General features: G+C 41.6%; 1 pseudogene; it reads left to right on the top strand.

Annotated features, from left to right (window-relative positions):
• Positions 1–15,740, top strand: part of LOC135514374 (rap guanine nucleotide exchange factor 1-like) — a 47,803-nt pseudogene extending 32,063 nt beyond the window's left edge.
• The last annotated feature ends 3,716 nt before the right edge of the window (positions 15,741–19,456 follow it).

Here is a 19,456-nt window from a genome sequence, read left to right as displayed (position 1 = left end):
CTTCTATACATAAAAATCAATTTAAATGCTTTTTCAGCATCAAATTCTATGGTAGAATTTAAATTGCTACGATTTCTGTCACAGGAAGAGGGGGGAAAAGTACCCAGTGGCATAAGACGATTAGCCTTTTGTACAGACTAGTTCAACACCCTCCACGACGTCCCATCTTACATCCCACCACAAGGCTTGCCTTTGGATTTCATCACTTTTGCTATTGTTGTGATTGTTTGAGACCTCTGCAAGGCTGTAGTAGTTCAATTTAATGTCGTTATCTCCGTAACCAGACAAAGTAATTGATATAAATGAGGAAATCCGTGCTCAAGATTTATCCACGATTTACAAATATGATTTTTTTTACGCGCTATATCTAAAGCAGATCAAAATGTGAGAAACATTTCTGCACGTTCTGTTGTTTGGTCTTGGGGATTACTGCATCCGAGTACATATTGGGTGTAGATTAAGACGAGTCACATCGCAGAATTCTCTCTGGAGCAGGGAAAGAAAACAAGGATTGGTTTGAAGCTATAAATGTAGGGAGGGCGAGGAAAGGGTGTTTTGTGTTTCATGTAATAAAAAAGTTGTATCAGGCTGGCTGTTGATAAGTCATGTCCACTGGGTGTACTTTCTGATTCCTGGAATGAATAGACTTCTTCCCTGAGCAGAAAGTCCACCTACCACTGGTCCAAAGCTGAGAAAGTAACTATTTACATACGTTTAGGCCAGTCACCTGCTTTGCACAGTATGTAGGCATAGCTTGAACTGCAACAGTAATTAGTTTGTAATTTAGGTACACAATATATAGGATATGGAATCCGAGCTAAAGTATTTTAAATTGCTGTCGAGTACCCAGCCGAGTTTGAAAATTGTGTGGTCGATGAATCTCATTCAGGCCTACCTCTCTCTGGTAAAGCATGTGGTGTTGCTCACTGTCGGCTACATGTGGTCTCGAGTCTGAAATGTCCATTCCCTCCCTAACTCACTGCAATTGTCATGTATGAGATGGAGAACGTTTCTACGTTTTCCCTTTTGCCACGACGTTGTGTTCAAATGTTGCATTTGATTTACTGTCCAATCTCTTCCGTCTTATGTTATTGCTTATTTTCCATTGCACTCATCAAATCTCATTCCTTTTGTCTTTCTGGAAAGCCCACTCCATCAGAGCGATTCGTAATACTGAGGTAACCGTAGAATATTAGAGAACGCTTAGGACTAGTGTGACTCTACTTTAACCCTTTGTCTGCTGTAACATTATTTTAGTCCACCAAGCCTCTTCTTTCCTGCTGCATCTATTGTGTGCTTAACTATCTGCCTAAACCTACATCTTCTTCCGCTGACTAACATCTCCCACTGCACTTTTATCTCTGCTCCTCTCTCTCGCTCTCTCCCTCTCTACTTTCTTCCCCCACGGCACCCCCCCTCCCCTCTTCCAGGCCTCCCACTCTGCGTCTCCCTCTTCCTCGTCCTCATCCTCTCTCTCCTGCCACCTCCAGCAGTCGCAGGCTGCGGTGGTGGAGGAGGTGGGGTCTGCGCTCAGCATGTCCGTCTCTAACTCCTTCCTGAGCCGCCAGTCCTCCCTGACCACCCCCATGGTGAGTGACCCTCAATGGGCCTGTCTGTCTCTCTACATCTGCTTCTCTGCTCACTCTCTACAGCAGACTTGACTTCAAATAGTGTTTTTAGTTCTAGAACTTTCTATATTTGAACTTTAGTTAACCAGGCAAGTCGGGGCTAAAGTGCGGTGCTAAATAAAAAAGAAAGGGGAAGCTTCATTGAGCTTCATCTAGTGCAGAGACTCTCTCTCTACATGATCTGGCTCTGTGCCCCCTTGGAGAGCCAGATGGGCGTTTTTTTTTTGCAGCTTGTGGTGTACTCCACTTGTCCCACTGCTCCCAGGCAACCTGGATCGAGTGCAGAAAAACCAATACTAGTTGAACCCTGGTCTGCTCCGCTTCAGGCTCCGCTCCAGGTTTAGAACTAATAATCCAGCGAGTTAATTTATTAGCCGTTGTACACGACGTGTTCGGCTACTAATAAGGGAGTATCTGGGGCAACAACATGCGCACACACTGACAAACCAACTTTCATTCTTCACTCTCTGCCAGACCTCTCTATGTTTACACACTCCTAATGACAATCGTTGTCAGAGAGAAAGGGTGCACTTAACATGTGTTTTTTCATCCAGCGTTTGTGAAATGTGGCACATGCAAAGCATACAGATCAAAGATGATTCAGACCAATATGAGTATTGTAGTTATTTGAATCAACCGATGTCATTCCTTTTAAATCTGGCTCTTGAACCCCATCCGGGATTATTAAAGTATACAAGCCTATCAAAATGTATGTTCACTATTCACTTTTCTGCCTAATGATGTAATTTTGGAGCAATGATGAGGATGATTGACTTGGTCTTGCTGAAGAACGGTTTATCCTTGTTGCAATTAAACCCGTATGCATGGGATATTCAACAGATATCACAACAGACTTATTACCACAAGCACATTTTTGTGAAAATGTCATTTTGAAGAGACTTGAGTTGGAATAGGAATTCTAGCCACTGACTAACCAGTCAAATAAACAATATAGCCTACAGTCATATATTGTTTTCTGATGGCAGGAAGGCCAATGCTTCTTACTTCAATTATTTATTTATTTCTTCACATTTTTACTCTTTAAAATTTTACATCTCTCGAGTAGGTTGGAACTTAATCTCTTTTTCTCTTTCCCTCTTTTCTCGCCCTCGCTCACTCAGCATAAGACAATTCTCAGGTCCTATTCTCAGGACTTTGCGCCTCTCTGCCAGTCTTCCATTCCATATCTCCTCTCATCTGTCTCTTCCCACTCTCCCATTGTCCACCAATCGCAGAGCATGGACCTAGCTGCCCCGGGCACTGGCGGCCCTGACCCTGTGCTGGTGGCCAACGGCTCACTGGACAGCTCTGGTGGCTCTCTTGCAGTCTGCCTTCCCACTGACTCTTCTTTCTCTGACACTCGTCAAACCTCTTTGGTGAGCCCTAGCTGTGTGTTGTGACAAGTGTTTGACAATGGGATTGTCTATGAAGCGTTTGATTTGGGGGGGGGGGGTCTGGAGTAGGTTCTAAACATTGTTTCAATGTCAGGACTGTGATGTTCTTATCCTTGAAAATAGGCCCAGCCTTAAGTAAAAAAACAGGCTGTAGCCTATGTATGCTGTGGTGATTGGAACAATTGGTTCTTAGTGGTTTCACTTGAGATGATATAGCTACTTGTTTGTTTTAACCGGCTTACTGCGAGCAGCTTTCGCAGTATACTTCTTTCATTTGCTTTTTCCTGGCATCTGTCATTCTCTTTGCTGTCCTCCTTTTTCCTCCGTAGAGTGAAAGCGCTAATGAGGAAGTCGGGGAGGGAGAGTACGTCAATCTGTACTCATCCAACCAAGCCAAAGGAGACGGGCCGCTCTCCCGCCGAGTAAGTAGCGTAGCCTTAGCAGAGAGAGGCGGCATGAGAAAAAGGAGAGAGCGGGGTGCTTTCACAAACACAGTGCACCATGACTGACAGCGGACCTCACAACCCCATTTTGAACTCAACCTGACTTCTCACGGTTCACCGTCTCTTCGACCGCTTGGCATGCCCTGCTTCGCTGACTTGTCTGTACATTACCACGGGTTGTCCTCCTTTTCCAAACCCCCCTGCCACTGGACTGTCCCCATGTCCTACTATAACCTCAAAGGACTCCAAAGTCACCTCCTGTCATTGTCTGAATGAGGGTTTGTCTCCAAGTCACAGTGAGACATTTTACCACGTTCACATACTTGACATTTGGCTGTTAAAGCCACCGGTGGTTGTCTCCAGATCGTAGAAACTCATCTCAACTGGAAGCATTAATGGCTTTGTGTTTAGTCCCTGTGCTTCACGTCTTCCATCAGGCCTTTTATCAGGGATGATATAATCCAATAAAATGATTTATCGCCCAGTTTATTTCTTAAATCATTATCACCCAGTTCTCCCCACATTTAAAAAAACACTGGCCTATTAGAGCATCTGCTTTTGGGGTGGAGATGGGTGTATGTACAGGGCCTTCAGAAATGATTCACACCCCTTGACTTTTTCCACATTTTGTTAAATTCAGATTTCGTCACTGGCCTAAACACAATTCCCCATAATGTCATAGTGGAATCATGTTTTTTCCAAATGTTTGGAAATTCATTAAGTCGTTCAAAAAGAAAAATGTTCTCATAATACACAACATGACCAAAAGTATGTGGACACCTGCTCGTCGAACATCTCATTCCAAAATGCATGGGCGTTAATATGGAGTTGGTCCCCCTATAACAGCCTCCACTCTTCTGGGAGGGCTTTCTACTAGATGTTGGAACATTGGTGCTGGGACTTGTTTCCATTCAGCCACAAGAGCATTAGTTATAGGTCGGGCACTGATGTTGGGCGATTAGGCCTGGCTCACAGTCTGCGTTCTAATTCATCCCAAAGGTGTTCGATGGGGTTGAGGTCAGGACTTTGTGCAGGTCAGTCAAGTTCCACACCGATCTCAACAAACCATTTATGTATGGACCTCTGCATGGGGGAATTATCATGCTGAAACAGGAAAAGGCCTTCCCCAAACTGTTGCCACAAAGTTGGAAGCACATAATTGTCTAGAATGTCACTGTATGCTGTAGCATTAAGATTTCCCTTCACTGGAACTAAGGGGTCTAGCCTGAGCCATGAAACAGCCCCAGACCATCAAACTTTTCCAAAAAACTACAGTTGGCACTATGCATTCGGGCAGGTAGCGTTCTCCTGGCATCCGCCAAACCCAGATTCGTCCATTGGACTGCCAGATGGTGAAATGTGATTTGATTCATCCCTCCAGAGAATGCGTCTCCACTGCTCCAGAGTCCATTGGGGGCGAGCTTTACACCACTCCAGCCGACACTTGACATTATGCATGGTGATTTTAGGCTTGTGTTGCAACTGAGGACAGATGATTTTTACGCGCTACGAAGCTTCAGCTGTCCCGTTCTGTGAGCTTGTGTGGCCTATCATTTTGTGGCTGAGATGTTGTTGACATTTCCACTTCACAATAACAGCACTTACAGTTGACCGGGACAGCTCTAGCTCTCAGCTAGGCAGAATTAACTTTGTTGTAAAGGTGGCATCCTATCACTGAGCTCTTCAGTAAGGCCATTCTACTGCAACTGTTTGTCTATGTAGATTCCATGGCTATGGGCTGGATAATGAACCCCTGTCAGCAACGAGTGTGGCTGAAATATCAGAATTTGGGGGGTGTCCACATACTTTTGTATATATAGTGTAAGTTGCATGGACTCACTGTGTGCAATAATAGTGTTTAACATGATTTTGAATCTCTGTACCCCACACACACAATTATCTGTAATTTCCTTCAGTCGAGCAGTGGATTTCAAACACAGATTCAAGCACAAAGACCAGGGAGGTTTTCCAATTCCTCGCAAAGAAGGGCACCTATTGTTAGAGGGGTTAAAAAAAATAAAAACATATTGAATATCCGTTTGATCATGGTTAAGTTACACTTTGGATGGTGTATCAATAGACCGTCACTCCAACGATACAGGAGTCCATCCTAACTCAGTTACCAGAGAGGAAGGAAACCACTCAGGGATTTCACCATGAGGCCAATTGTGACTTTAAAACAGTTAGAGTTTAATGGCTGTAATAGGAGAACTGAGGATGGATCAACAACACTGAAGAAAAAATACTTCAAGTTTACAACAAGACACTAAAAGTAATACTGCAAAATTGTGGCAAAGTAATTCACTTTTTGTCCTGAATACAAAGTGTTATGTTTAGGGCAAATACAACACATTACTGAATACCACTCCATATTGTCAAGCATAGAGGTGGCTGCATCATGTTATGGGTATGCTTGTAATTGTTAAGGACTGGGGAGTTTTTCAGGATAAAAAGAAACGGAATGGAGCTATTCTAATGTATTGACTCAGGGTTGAATACTTATCCAACAAAGATATATTAGTGTTTTTATTTTTCAGAAATTCTAACATTTGTAAAAAATAAAAATAAAATGTTTCTTCCACTTTGCCATTAGAGTATTTTGTGTAGATCATTGACAAACAAATGCAATTTAAATCCATTTTAATCCCACTTTGTAACACAACTAAATTTGGAAAAGGTCTAGGGCTGTGAATGCTTTCTGAAGGCGCTGCATAGAGCCCCACAGTGGAGGTGTCATAATACCCGTAAAACCTAGCAGTCAAACTAGGAAATGGTTCCAATTATTTTTCCGCCATTCGTTTTTCCGATGGGGAATTTAAGAAACACTTAAAATAAGGGCTGTGTTTCGTGTAGGCTTACCCTGGCGTGACATTCTGATAACCATGTCAATCTCTCTTAACATTTCATTTTTGGGGAGTAAATACAGGTGAATATATTGATAAAAGTCACCTTGTCCTAGAGAGATTTACAGTTATCAAAATGTCATGCCAGGGTAAGCCGACAGTACACCAAAAAAAACATTTGATGTGTTTCTATAATCCCCGATCAGAAAAATAAAAGGTGGAGAAAAAAACGATTCAAACCATTTCTCTTATCTGTATATTTACTGTTACACTTGCGCTAGAGAAGTAAGGCTGGAGTTATGCATGTATGCATACAGCATTTGATAATGATAGTGTGTGTGAACTACCATTTGCCTGTTTTACTCAAACCTGACTGAACAACTCACTGAATACTAAGTTGCTTAAACAGCGTAACGTACGATCACATCGACCTTAACTAAAAAAGCATTTTTCACCTTTTAACATGACCTCGGGATCATGTTCATTAGGCACCAAACAGAAGAACATGTACTGAAACAGGGATAGAAATGTCCAATGAGAATCTCACATTTTAGTTTTCCACTTCAGAACCATTTCCAAATGTTTTCCATTGCGTGCCCTAATGATCATGAACTCAGGCTGCTGGATTTGGTGCGAGACCTGTCCCTGTCCTAACTACGTTGTGTGTCATTGTCAGGACTCATCCGCCATAGATGACTCACTGGAGGACACTGCCTCAGAGAACCCACTGTGCGAGGACACGTGCAATGACAGGTAAGTGCCCATGCCATGTCAGACTGTGCCTTCGGTTAGTTCATCATTCTCCATTGTTCCTACTCTCGATTGACAATAGGAAGGATTTGACAATTTAACAAGTGAACCTATAATGATTTTGATATCTTAAATCACCCTCCACCCCCTCCCCCTTTTCGCTATAATCTTTTTTTCTCTCTCTCTCAGCCGAAGGCAAAAGTCCTCAGAAGAAGGGCCGAGTACCGAGGAGACGGATGAACTTTCCCTCATCGATCACATGGAGATCATGTCCCGGATAACACTAAAGCAGGAGGTAAACGTGCTTCTTAGTTTCTACTTTTGCGGGTCAGTCCGTTTTACCTCGAGGCTCTTTGAGCTCAATCCGTTTATAATCACAGGGAAGGCCTCTTTCTATGAGATACTTCATAGGAATCTACAAGAAGGATACTCATAATACTAAATAAGCCTCCACCCCAAAGCTGCTTACAGAGAGCCTGTCCTCTGCTACCCTATGCCTCTGTAACTCAATGTTACAATCTCACAGTAGATAAGTATGTGATTATCGGTGAAAAGCTAGAGTTGGCATGGCAAGGTCAGACCGGCTTTAGTAGCGCATATCTCCTTATAGATAACCCTCTCACGGCTAACAAGTCTGGCTTTTCAAAACATGTTTTTTCCATATTGTCGGTACAGTTTAATCAGGATAGTCACTCGTAGCGCTACACTGGGACTCATCACAAAGTCAACGCTTAGGCTAATCCTTTCTCCCCGTACAACTTTTTCATCTGTCCGTGTGATACCAGAGCGACGACGGTCCAGATGTCCGAGCCGGATCGGGGGATATTTTATTAGTCCACGCCACAGAAACGGACCGCAAAGGTGTGTATGTATGACCTCCGTAGCGCACACACACACACACACACACACACACACACACACACACACAGACACAGACACACACACACATCCCCCAGAGGAGACTATTACATGTGGTCTGTGTTCACTCAGTAGGGCGGGTCTCTCCCCACACTCCTACTTCAATACCTCATAATTACTGGAATCAACAGCACTATATGTCGTGCTTCTGTATGCCAATGTTTTGCATATAAAACCAAGTAGGTTTTTTTTAATGTTTATTTTGTGATGACCTATCCGAGGTTGAATGTGTTACTGTCAGTAATACGTCTTTTTCCCTAATAGACCCAGACTTTCCTTCCCTCAGATGGGAGCTCTTGACAAAGGAGAGGATATTTAGTGATCTCCTGTGGGGTCTTCTTTTCCAGATCTTGTCTTGTACTGTGAGGCTTTCCTGACGACGTACAGAACATTTATAACCCCCGAGGACCTCATCAAAAAGCTGCACTACAGATATCCTTTCCATGCTTCACATCTCACATGTAGTCATAAGGGTCACCCACCAAAAAAGGCGTCAGAGAAAAGTATTCTGTGGCCCAGGAAACGAAACTGCCGAGTTTCAACACCATTAAGTAGATAATTTTCTGAATATGAACACTGTGTGTTAAAACTTGTAAAAGTTGCACGTTAATGACATTATAAATAAAAGGTACAGTTTTGAAATCATAGCGCATTTTGGGTCATTTCCCCTCGTTGAGGTTGCCATGTTACAGCTTGGTTACAATTGTTACACATGTTCCGATGTCCATGCTTGCACAAAGCAACTTGTGTACTGGACTGGAGAAATTCCAAAATAATACGAGATAAGAAGCTGTTCAAAGGTGTTAAATAGAGTTTTCTCAGATGCCAGAACAGCACTTTATGTAGCTGTCAGGACCTTGAATGTTTTGAGAGCTGTGTTACCTAGCAAACGTTGTGCGGTCTTTAGTTTAGCTAGCAGTCAATAGCAATGATGGCCCTTGTTATGCTAAATACAGCTGCTAAAACATCTTATACTGTACATGCTTAAAACATATTTTCTAATTTAGAGGGTTCGCCGGGATCAGTGATGGACCTGTAACGTGTTGCTTGACCTTATGCAAGGATGAACACACAAATAAATGTGCAACTTTGACATGTTTTGAACCACAGCGTTCATATTCATGAAATGATCTACGTAGAGAAGAAACAGATTTTTGGTGGCTTGCCCTTGACTAATGTGGACAGAGAGAGCTTCCTTCAACAAAGCCTGCTTGGTTGAGACAATAGGGAATGGGAAGCAAAATCCTTACGATAGACGTAAACACTGAATACTGTAAGGTTGGAGACTGTTTGTTTCGCTTAACCCCTCCACACATACACCAGATTTAGTCACAGCCCAGACACCTTCAAGAAGAGAGTCAGCAAAAACACCTTCTTCGTTCTGGTCCGTGTGGTGGACGAGCTGTGGTGAGTTCCCTGGGCTGTCATTTGACTAGAAAACTGTCTATCAAAAACCTACACTCTGCAAAGACCATTTTTCATGTCCTGATTCTTATTCGCATTTCCTTTTGCGAAAAGGGGGGGGCTTAACTGGTCATGATTCATTTTCAATTAAACGCCTCATGTCTATTCAAGTCTTTTTTTTCTCCTTCACCCACCGCTCTCATACCCCTCTCTCATCCCTCCATTCCCTCGGTTTTGGAACTGTGTGCGCGTGTGTGCGTGTGTGTGTGTGTGTGTGTGTGTGTGTCAGTCTGGTGGAGATGACGGAGGACATCCTGAAGCAGCTGATGGACCTGGTGTTCAGGCTGGTGTGTAACGGTGAGCTGAGCCTGGCCCGTGTGCTCCGCAAGAACATCCTGGACAAGGTGGAGCAGAGGAAGCTGCTGCGCTACACCAACTCCCTTAAACCACTGGCCGCGCGAGGTGTCGCTGCCAGGTAGGCCCACCCACCCACCCACAATTAGCGAAGGAGAATACTGTGACTGCTAAAACCTTGCATTTTGTATTGTTTCCGAGAAAGTTACCATTTAGAAATGTTCAGTGCCGCAACAGTAACAGAATTCTTTGTTGCTTTCTGAACATCAATGTATCACAGTGTCTTGTTCAAACTCTGGCCATATTTACTTTTTTCGTTGTCGTCTTTAGACCGGGGACCCTGCATGATTTCCGCAGTCACGAGATTGCTGACCAGCTAACTCTCCTGGACGCGGAGCTCTTCTACAAAATTGAGGTAACTCATCCAAGCATGTCTTTCTCCTCCTGCATAAGCTGTCCCTCTCTAAAAAAGTCCTTATTTGTGTCACTCTGTCTCCCTCTACACAGATCCCTGAGGTGTTGCTTTGGGCTAAGGAGCAGAACGAGGAAAAGAGTCCTAACCTCACACAATTCACAGAGCACTTTAACAACATGTCCTACTGGTAAGCCTGAGCCCCAAATCTTAACTTAGTCACCACAGTGTTTCTCTTCGTCCCTGCAGTACTTCACTGCCCTCGCCGAGAGGAAAGCAGCCAGGTCTGGAGAACGTGATGACAAACTGATGCATCTCTCCTCCTTTGTGTCTCCCTCAGGGTACGCTCCATAATCATTCTGCAGGAGAAAGCCCAGGACCGAGAAAAGCTCCTCCTTAAATTCATCAAAATAATGAAGGTATACCTGTTTGAAATGTGTATACTTAAGAATGGGCAAACAGTGGTATTGGGGAGGGTTTGTTGAAAAAAGCAACAAATTCTCAAGTGCGTTTTAAGGTGGTTTCCCTTCACTGTCTTGCAGCACTTACGGAAGCTAAATAATTTCAACTCGTATTTGGCAATATTATCTGCCTTGGATTCGGCTCCCATCCGAAGACTGGAATGGCAGAAAACAACCTCCGAGGCGAGTTGGACTGTGTTGTCTAATAGATGTCCAAAGATTGCTCTGAAACCTTTGGTTAATTGTTAATCTTGCCTTCGCAGCACTTTACACTTAGATGAAATCTCTACATGTGTTGTGTTTGCGGTTAACATGGCTGTCACTGTTCTGTTTACAGGGCCTAGAGGAATACTGCACGTTGATAGACAGCTCCTCGTCGTTCCGGGCCTACCGAGCGGCACTGGCCGACGTGGAGCCCCCATGTATACCATATCTGTAAGTCAAACTACTGGGTTGCAAGGTGTATGCACTTTGTTGTGAAACAAATGTATTTGCACGTCTCCGATATGTATTGCTTACTGTATATTTCTCGTCTTTATTGTACTGACTGTTTCTTGTTTTGGTTATTTCCCACACGACACATAGGGGACTTATCCTCCAGGACTTAACCTTTGTCCATCTGGGCAACCCTGACCTCATCAACGGGAAGGTCAACTTCTCAAAGCGCTGGCAGCAGTTCAATATCCTGGACAGCATGAGGCGCTTCCAGCAAGTGTACGTATATAGTGGCCAACAGATCTGGGAGAACTCTATTTTTGAACTATTCCTTGTGGAAAATAATTATTTTTTCCAGGGGAACAAATATTTACTTTGGAGGTGACTATAACTATTTGAATACAGATCCCAAAAAAGTACTAAATTTTCAAACTATTTGAATACAGATCTCAGGAAGTAACTACTTTTCTGAAACTGTTGGTTTGGCTGCTTTCAACTAATGACAGGGCTGTATCTGGAACGGCATGTTAACCTGTTAGTGATCCCTTCCCGCACCAATCCCATTAGCGGGATCGATTTGACAACATCCAGTGAAATTGCAGAGCGCCAAATTCAAACTACAGAAATATCAATATTCAAGATTCATGAAAATATAAGTGCAATACATGAAAATAAAGCTTAACTTCTTGTTAATCCAGCCGCAGTGTCAGATTTCAAAAAGGCTTTACGGCGAAAGCAGACCATGCGATTATCTGAGGACAGCACCCCTGCATACAAACACATGAGAATAATTTTCAACCAGGCAGGTGGCTACACAAAAGTCAGAAATAACAATATAATAAATGCCTTACCTATGAAGATCTTCTTCTGTTGGCACACCAAAATGTCCCAGAAACATCACAAATGGTCCTTTTGTTCGATAATGTCCTTCTTTATATCCCCAAATTGTAGAATCCATCTGGAGTGACACTTACAAAGAACAGCCATACTTCTTAATTTCTCAAAAGAAACATCAACCAATTTCTAAAGACTGTTGACATCTAGTGGAAGCCATAGGAACTGCAACCAGGTTCCTATTAAATAGTGTTTTCAATAGAAACGAATGGGAAATATGAAGAGAAAAAAAATTCCCCCTTGGATGGTTTGTCCTCTGGGTTTTGCCTGCCAAATCAGTTATTTAACCTTTGTTTTATCGGTTTTGGAAACGTTAGAGTGTGTTCTATCCAAATCTACCAATTATATGCATATCCTAGCTTCTGGGCCTGAGGTACAGGCAGTTTACTTTGGGCACGCTTTTCATCAGGATGTGAAAATACTGCCCCCTATCCCTAAGAAGAAAGAAATATAATTAATAGAGGGCACAATCTCCTAAACTATTCCAGTTTATCTGACAGTCATATTTCATCTACACAATACATTTTCTGAATGTCCATTTTCCTGAATGTCCATTGCCCAATGTGTACATAATCATGTCAAACCAATTGACCAATTATATTTTATACAGATAAGTATAAATAAGTTGTGACGCTCAACTACTGCATGACTCTTTGAACACGCCACTAAAAAGGTTGAAAGCAGCAATTCATTTTATAATTAAAAGCCATTTGCAAACAGCAAGTTGGATGCTTTGTCCATCTGAGGGTAAGTGTTCTTGTTTCAAACACACACACACTACACCATCTTTAAAGGGATTTCCCATCTACCTTGACTGTCGTTGATTCAATAAGGAAGTTTTGGGATATTTTGTTTCCTTTCGACATTTAATAACCATATTTTGTTACAGTTCGCATTCTCAGTAACACTTAACATTTTAATTGCATAGCAATGAGCTGAGTTTTTGTTTCTTCTGTACACAGGAAATGTAACTGTTCCTTATTCCACTTATTCCACTCCATTATTATGCAATTATAAAGCAATTTCCAAAGTACTATGTAATAACAATGTTGCTATTGTTATAATCACAGAGTTACTACACATGCATTATAACTTGATAACAAGTGCTACTTATGTATCACTCTTTATGAAAATATATTTGTTAGTAATGTTGAAGCTGCAAAGGTGATCTACTCTTATTGTTGAGATCATTTTAATTATAGGCTATAGGCTATATTAAGATTCATATCTAAGAGCCCTCAAACAATATGCTTATGATTATATATTTAGACTAATTCAACTAACTTTTTTTTTGTTGTTCATCAAATATTTGGCAGCCATCAAATAAATATATATATATATATATTTATATATATTCAAATACCTTCAAATATTATTTAGTTTTCTGAGACCTGTATTTATTTGAAAATCCAAGAAAATAGTTGCCTTTTAGTTGAAACTCTATATAAACTATATTTGACTACCTTAAGTATTTGAAAAGTTGATATTTTCAAAAAAACTACAAAATCTAACTATTTTCTGCCCAGGTCTGGTGGCCAATCTGTCCGTTGCTGTCATACAGCTTTATGAAAAATGAAAAATGTTTTGGAATTTTATATTTTCCTTTGACTTTTCCCACGTTTGCAATGTTTAGATGGTGTTTTCCCTCTCTCCCAGGCATTATGATCTGAAACACAACGACGACATCGTCTCCTTTTTCAATGACTTCAGCGACCACCTGGCAGAGGAGGCTCTGTGGGAGCTGTCTCTAAAGATCAAACCTCGGAACATTACGCGGCGCAAAACAGAGCGCGAAGAGAAGACATAGGAACTTGTCCCGCTGTGTTGGACCTTTGGTCATTTTACAAAATCATGGAATTACAGGAGACTACAAACAAGTAGAACTGTGAAGGCAGCTAAAAGACTGTGGATGATTTTATTTTTTTTACTGGACCTCTCAGACTTGGGATTCTCTGTCTGTGTGTGAGTAAAGCCAGTGAGAGAGACACTGTGCAGTGTTGGAAGGCTCGCAAAAAGATTCCTCATGTTCACCGTTGTCACCAACCTCATCCACCCGATGCCACATTATGGATATGGTCCAAGCATTACAGGATACGCTAGAGGTTGTCCTCTCACAACCCAAGACATTGCCCTGACTAAAACCTTATCATACTGATGTGGGCCATGGGAAACACTGCCCAATGTCACTCAGTTTAGACTTTTTTTATACGGGACTCCAGACCCCTTTTTTTGCTGCCACAAACTGTGACGCTGTATCGCCTGACATGGCAGAGAACTGCTATGGGTGGTGCAGAACTTTGAGCAAAGACACTCAAATCACCTGGGTCTGCTTCTAGACTGGTGGAAAAATATATATTACTGGTGCACATAAGACATCATTTTGTCATTAAAAAACATGTGTTTTTTTTCAAGGATGTGTTGTATGTATGAAACTGTCTGACTGATGCAATGCAGTTTTTGTTTTGTTCTTTAAAAGGATGTGAAAATTATACTTCAGAAATGCGGAGAAGTGATACATGAAGTTCATATACAGTGGGGTCCGGAATTATTGGATCCCTTGATAAAGATGAGCAAAGAAGACTGTATAAAATAAACAACACAAATGCTGAACTATATTGTAAATAAATGTATTGTGTATAAATTGTCCTGGTACTTGGTAATGCCATTGACCTTTAACAAGGGCTCCAGGACCAGTGGAAGCATAATAGCCCCATAACATCAAAGATCTACCACCATATTTTACAGTAGTGCCTATGCATTTTTCTTTTGAAAGCCAAACTCACCATTGATGTGCATGGCCAATGAGCTCTATTATCATGTCATCTGACCATAGCAGCGCCAGGAGTTTGCTAAACGGCATTGGCACTTGGATTGGAGCCAGTGCTAAGGTCATAGGACACGAAAATAGAGCTCCTTGGGTTTGGCTTTCAAAAGAGCAATGCATATGCAGAAAAAAAACAAATTCCTACTGTAAGATATGGTGGTGTATTTTTAAATGACACGGGGCTATTTTGCTTCCACTAGTCCCGACGCCCTTGTTAAGGTCAACGGCATCATTAACTTTACCAAGTACCAGGACGTTTTATCCAAAAAACCTGGTTGCCTCTGCCAGAAGGCTGAAACATTTCCACGGGTGAATCTTCCAGCAAAACAATAACCCCAAAGCATATGTTAAAAAATCATCCAAAAATAAATGGTTAAAATTGACCACAAAATCAACATTTTGAACCTCATTGAAAACCTGTGGTTTGAATTGAAGAGGACAGTCTATAAGCACAGATGAAGGATATCAAGCATCTGGAAACATTCTGTATGGAGGAATAATCTAAGATCCCTCCGAATGTGTTCTCCAATCTCATAAAACATTTTAGAAAAAGGCTTTGTCGTTATCCTGGCTAGGGGAGGATTGCTGGAGAATTGAAAACGGGATCCAATACATTTTATCCTTTTTTAATTTATTTAATTTATTTTAAACAATCTTTCTCTGAAAAATTGTATTAGTATAAAATATTTATTTTTGCATTTTTACAGTCTTTTTTGCATATCTTTATCAAGGGATCCAATAATTCCAGACCCCACTGTACTTGCACTTAAAAATCAAATGAACAAAAAAAAGTGATGTGATGTATGTGTCATAGCAGTGAACATTATAAACATTACAGCAATCAGAAGTGGACCTGGTCACCATCCCTCTACTGTTTAATCTGGATGGTGAATGAAGGCCTTTTATACTGAACAAAAATATAAACGCAACATGTAAAGTGTTGGTTTCATGAGCTGAAATAAAAGATCCCAGAAAAGTTCCATACGCACAAAAAGCTTATTTCTCTCAAATTTTGTGCACACATTTGTTTACATCCCTTTTAGTGAGCATTTCTCCTTTGCCAAGATGATCCATCTACCTGATATGTGTGGTAAATCAAGAGCTGATTAAACAGCATGATCATTACACAGGTGTACCTTGTGTTAGGGACAATAAAAGGCCACTCTAAAATGTACAGTTTTGTCACCACAGATGGTTCAAGATTGAGGAAGTGTGCAATTGGCATACTGACTGCAGGAATGTCCACCAGAGCTGTTGCCAGAGAATTTAATATTCATTTCTCTACCACAAGCCACAATGTTGTTTTAGAGAATTTGGCAGTACTTCCAACCGGACTCACAACCGCAGACCATGTACAGCCACGTCAGCCCAGGACATCCACATCCAGTTTCTTCACCTGCGGGATCATCTGAGACCAACCAGTAGACAGCTGATGAAACTAGGTTTGCACAACCATAAACCGTCCCAGGGAAGCTCACCTGTGTGCTCGTCATCCTCACCAGGGTCTTGTCCTGACTGCAGTTTGGCGTCATAACCAATTTCAGTAGACAAATGCTCACCTTCAATGGCCACTAGCATGTTGGAGAAGTGTGCTCTTCATGGATGCATCCCCGTTTCAACTGTACCGGGCAGATGGCGTTGTGTGGGCGTGCGGTTGTGAACAGAGTGCCCCATGGTGGCGGTAAGGTTATGGTATGGGCAGGTATAAGCTACGGACAAGGAACACAATTGCATTTTATCAATGGCAATTTCAATGCATAGAGATACCGTGACAAGAACCTGAGACCCATTGTCGTGCCTTTCATCATCTGCCATCACCTCATGTTTCAACATAATGCACGGCCACGTGTCGCAAGGATCTGTACACAATTCCTGGAAGCTGAAAATGTCCCAGTTCTTCCTTGGCCTGCATACTCACCAGATATGTCACCCATTGAGCACGTTTGAGATGCTCTGGATCAGTTTATGACAATGTTTTCCAGTTCCCGCCAATATCCAGTAACTTCGTACAGCCATTGAGTGGGACAACATTCCACAGGCCACAAGCAACAGCCTGATCAACTCTATGCAAAGGAAATGTGCCTCGCTGCACACCAAGTATTAACTGGTTTTCTGATCAACGCCCCTACCTATTTTGTTAAGGTATCTGAGACCAACAGAATACATAACTGTATTCCCAGTCGTGAAATCGATAGATTAAGGCCGATTGTCTGCTTTCCTTATTTACATCTTTTTGAAATTGTTTCATGTTGCGTTTGATATTTTTCTTCAGTGTATATCGCAAATACAAGATGGCACATTAGCACCATTATCCCTTGACGTAATCAACCCTACCAGAGCACACAAATCCCTGTGCAAATAAATAAAACCTGCAGTAAATCTTCATGCTCTGTTGGTATTATTTCTTCTCCCCGCCACAGTCATACCATGCAGTCTGCACTTGCATGTTATCAAGTAAGCATAGAATGAATGGAGGGTCAATGGAGGTTTTCCTTATGAAAAAAAACATACAGTCCCAGTCAAAAGTTCGGACACACTTACTCATTCAAGAGTTTCTTTACTTTACTATTTTCTCATTGTAGAATAATAGTGAAGATGTCAAAACTATGAAATAACACATATGGAATCATGTAACCAAAACAGTGTTAAACAAATCAAAATATATATATTTGAGATTATTCAAAGTAGCCACCCTTTGCCTTAATGACAGCTTTGCACACTCTTGGCATTCTCTCAACCAGCATCATCGGGAATGCTTTTCCAACAGTCTTGGCTGCTTTTCCTTCACTCTACGGTCCAACTCATCCCAAACCATCTCAATTGGGTTGAGGACAGGGGATTGTGGAGGCCAGGTCTTCTGATGCAGCAATCCATAACTCTCCTTCTTGGTCAAATAGCCCTTACACAGCCTGGAGGTATGTTGGGTCATTGTCCTGTTGACAACTAATGATAGTCCCACTAAGCCCAAACCAGATGGGATGATGTATCGCTGCAGAATGCTGTGGTAGCCATGCTGGTTAAATATGCCTTGAATTCTAAATCAATCACAGACGTTGTCACCAGCAAAGCACCATCACACCTCCAATCTTCACAGTGGGAACCATGCATGCGGAGATCATCCATTCACCTACTCTGCATCTCACAAAGACAGCGGTTGGAACCAAACATCTCAAATTTGGAATTATCAGACCAAAGGACAGATTTCCACCGATCTGTCCATTGCTTGTGTTTCTTGGCCTAAGCAAGTCTCTTCTTATTATTGGTGTCCTTTTAGTAGTGGTTTCTTTGCAGAAATTCAACCATGAAGGCCTGATTCACGCAGTCTCCTCTGAAAAGTTGGTGTTGAGATGTCTTACTTGAACTCTGTGAAGCATTTATTTGGGCTGCAGTCTGAGGTGCAATTAACTAATGAACTTATCCTCTGCTTATGAGAGAGCCAGTTTCGTCATAGCATTTGATGGTTTTTGCGACTGCACTTGAAGAAAATTTAAAAGTTCTTGAAATTGTCCCGATTGACTGATCTTCATGTCTTCTTAACCAGCATGGCTACCACAGCATTCTGCAGGGATACGTCATCCCATCTGGGTTGCACTTAGTGGGACTATCATTTGTTTTTCAACGGGATATTGACCCAACACACCTCCAGGCTGTGTCAGGGATATTTGTCCAAGGAGAATACTGATGGACTGTCGTTTCTCTTTGCTTTTTTGAGCTGTTCTTGCCATAATATGGACTTGGTCTTTTACCAAATAGGGCTATCTTCTCTATACCACCCTTACCTTGTCACAACACAACTGATTGGCTCAAACACATTAAGAAGGAAATAAATTCCACAAATGAACTTTTAACAAGGCACACCTGTTAATTGAAATGCATTCCAGGTGACTAAGCTGAAGCTGCTTGAGAGAATGCCAAGGGTGTGCAAAGCAGTCATCAAGGTAAAGGGTAGCTACTTTGAAGAATCTCAAATATAAAATATATTTTTATTTGTTTAACACTTTTTTTGGTTACTATATAATTCCATATGTGTTATTTCATAGTTTTGATGTCTTAACTATTCTACAATGTAGAAAATATTAAAAATAAAGAAAAACCCTGGAATGAGTAGGTGTCCAAACTTTTGAATGGTACGGTATTTCTAATCAGGCCTTAAATATGACAGTCAGAAGCTCAGTCGGAACATCGGGGGAAATAATCTGTTCTGCTGCATTGGACCATTTTTCTACTCACTTCATTGAAGTGAGCTTTTTGAGTCTTGAATTGATTGCACCCTCTGGAGCTGCCAGTAGCGTTAGAGATTCGGGGTGTCCAATATTGTTGCTATTTTCACAACTGGAATTATGGGTGCAGTAGCTGGCGGTGGCGCGATAGGGCTGGGTTTCGATGAATAAATAAGTTGTGGCTTTGTCAAGGCTTGACCAATCAGACCGTGCTCCATGGCTAAATATGTGGTTGCTTCAAGTTGTGTATTTATGGTATTTTATGTATTATGTTGTCATCAACTTCACTTTGAATGTTATTCAGTTTATAGCCTAGTTTGTTATAGTCTGCCCCATATTTGCTAAATATGTTAAATGTTTGCAGTTCACATTTGTTCTAATTACATTGCTTCAATATAGAAATGCATTGTTAAACATAGGCTATAACATTCACACTGATATAGCGGCTCGGCCTGCTGTAAATTGCGGTCTGAACA

Source organism: Oncorhynchus masou, chromosome 25, assembly GCF_036934945.1.
Source record: "Oncorhynchus masou masou isolate Uvic2021 chromosome 25, UVic_Omas_1.1, whole genome shotgun sequence".
Classification (NCBI taxonomy): Eukaryota; Metazoa; Chordata; class Actinopteri; order Salmoniformes; family Salmonidae; genus Oncorhynchus; species Oncorhynchus masou.
Note: the sequence above shows the minus strand (reverse complement) of the source record. Positions and strands in the feature narration are given on the sequence as shown.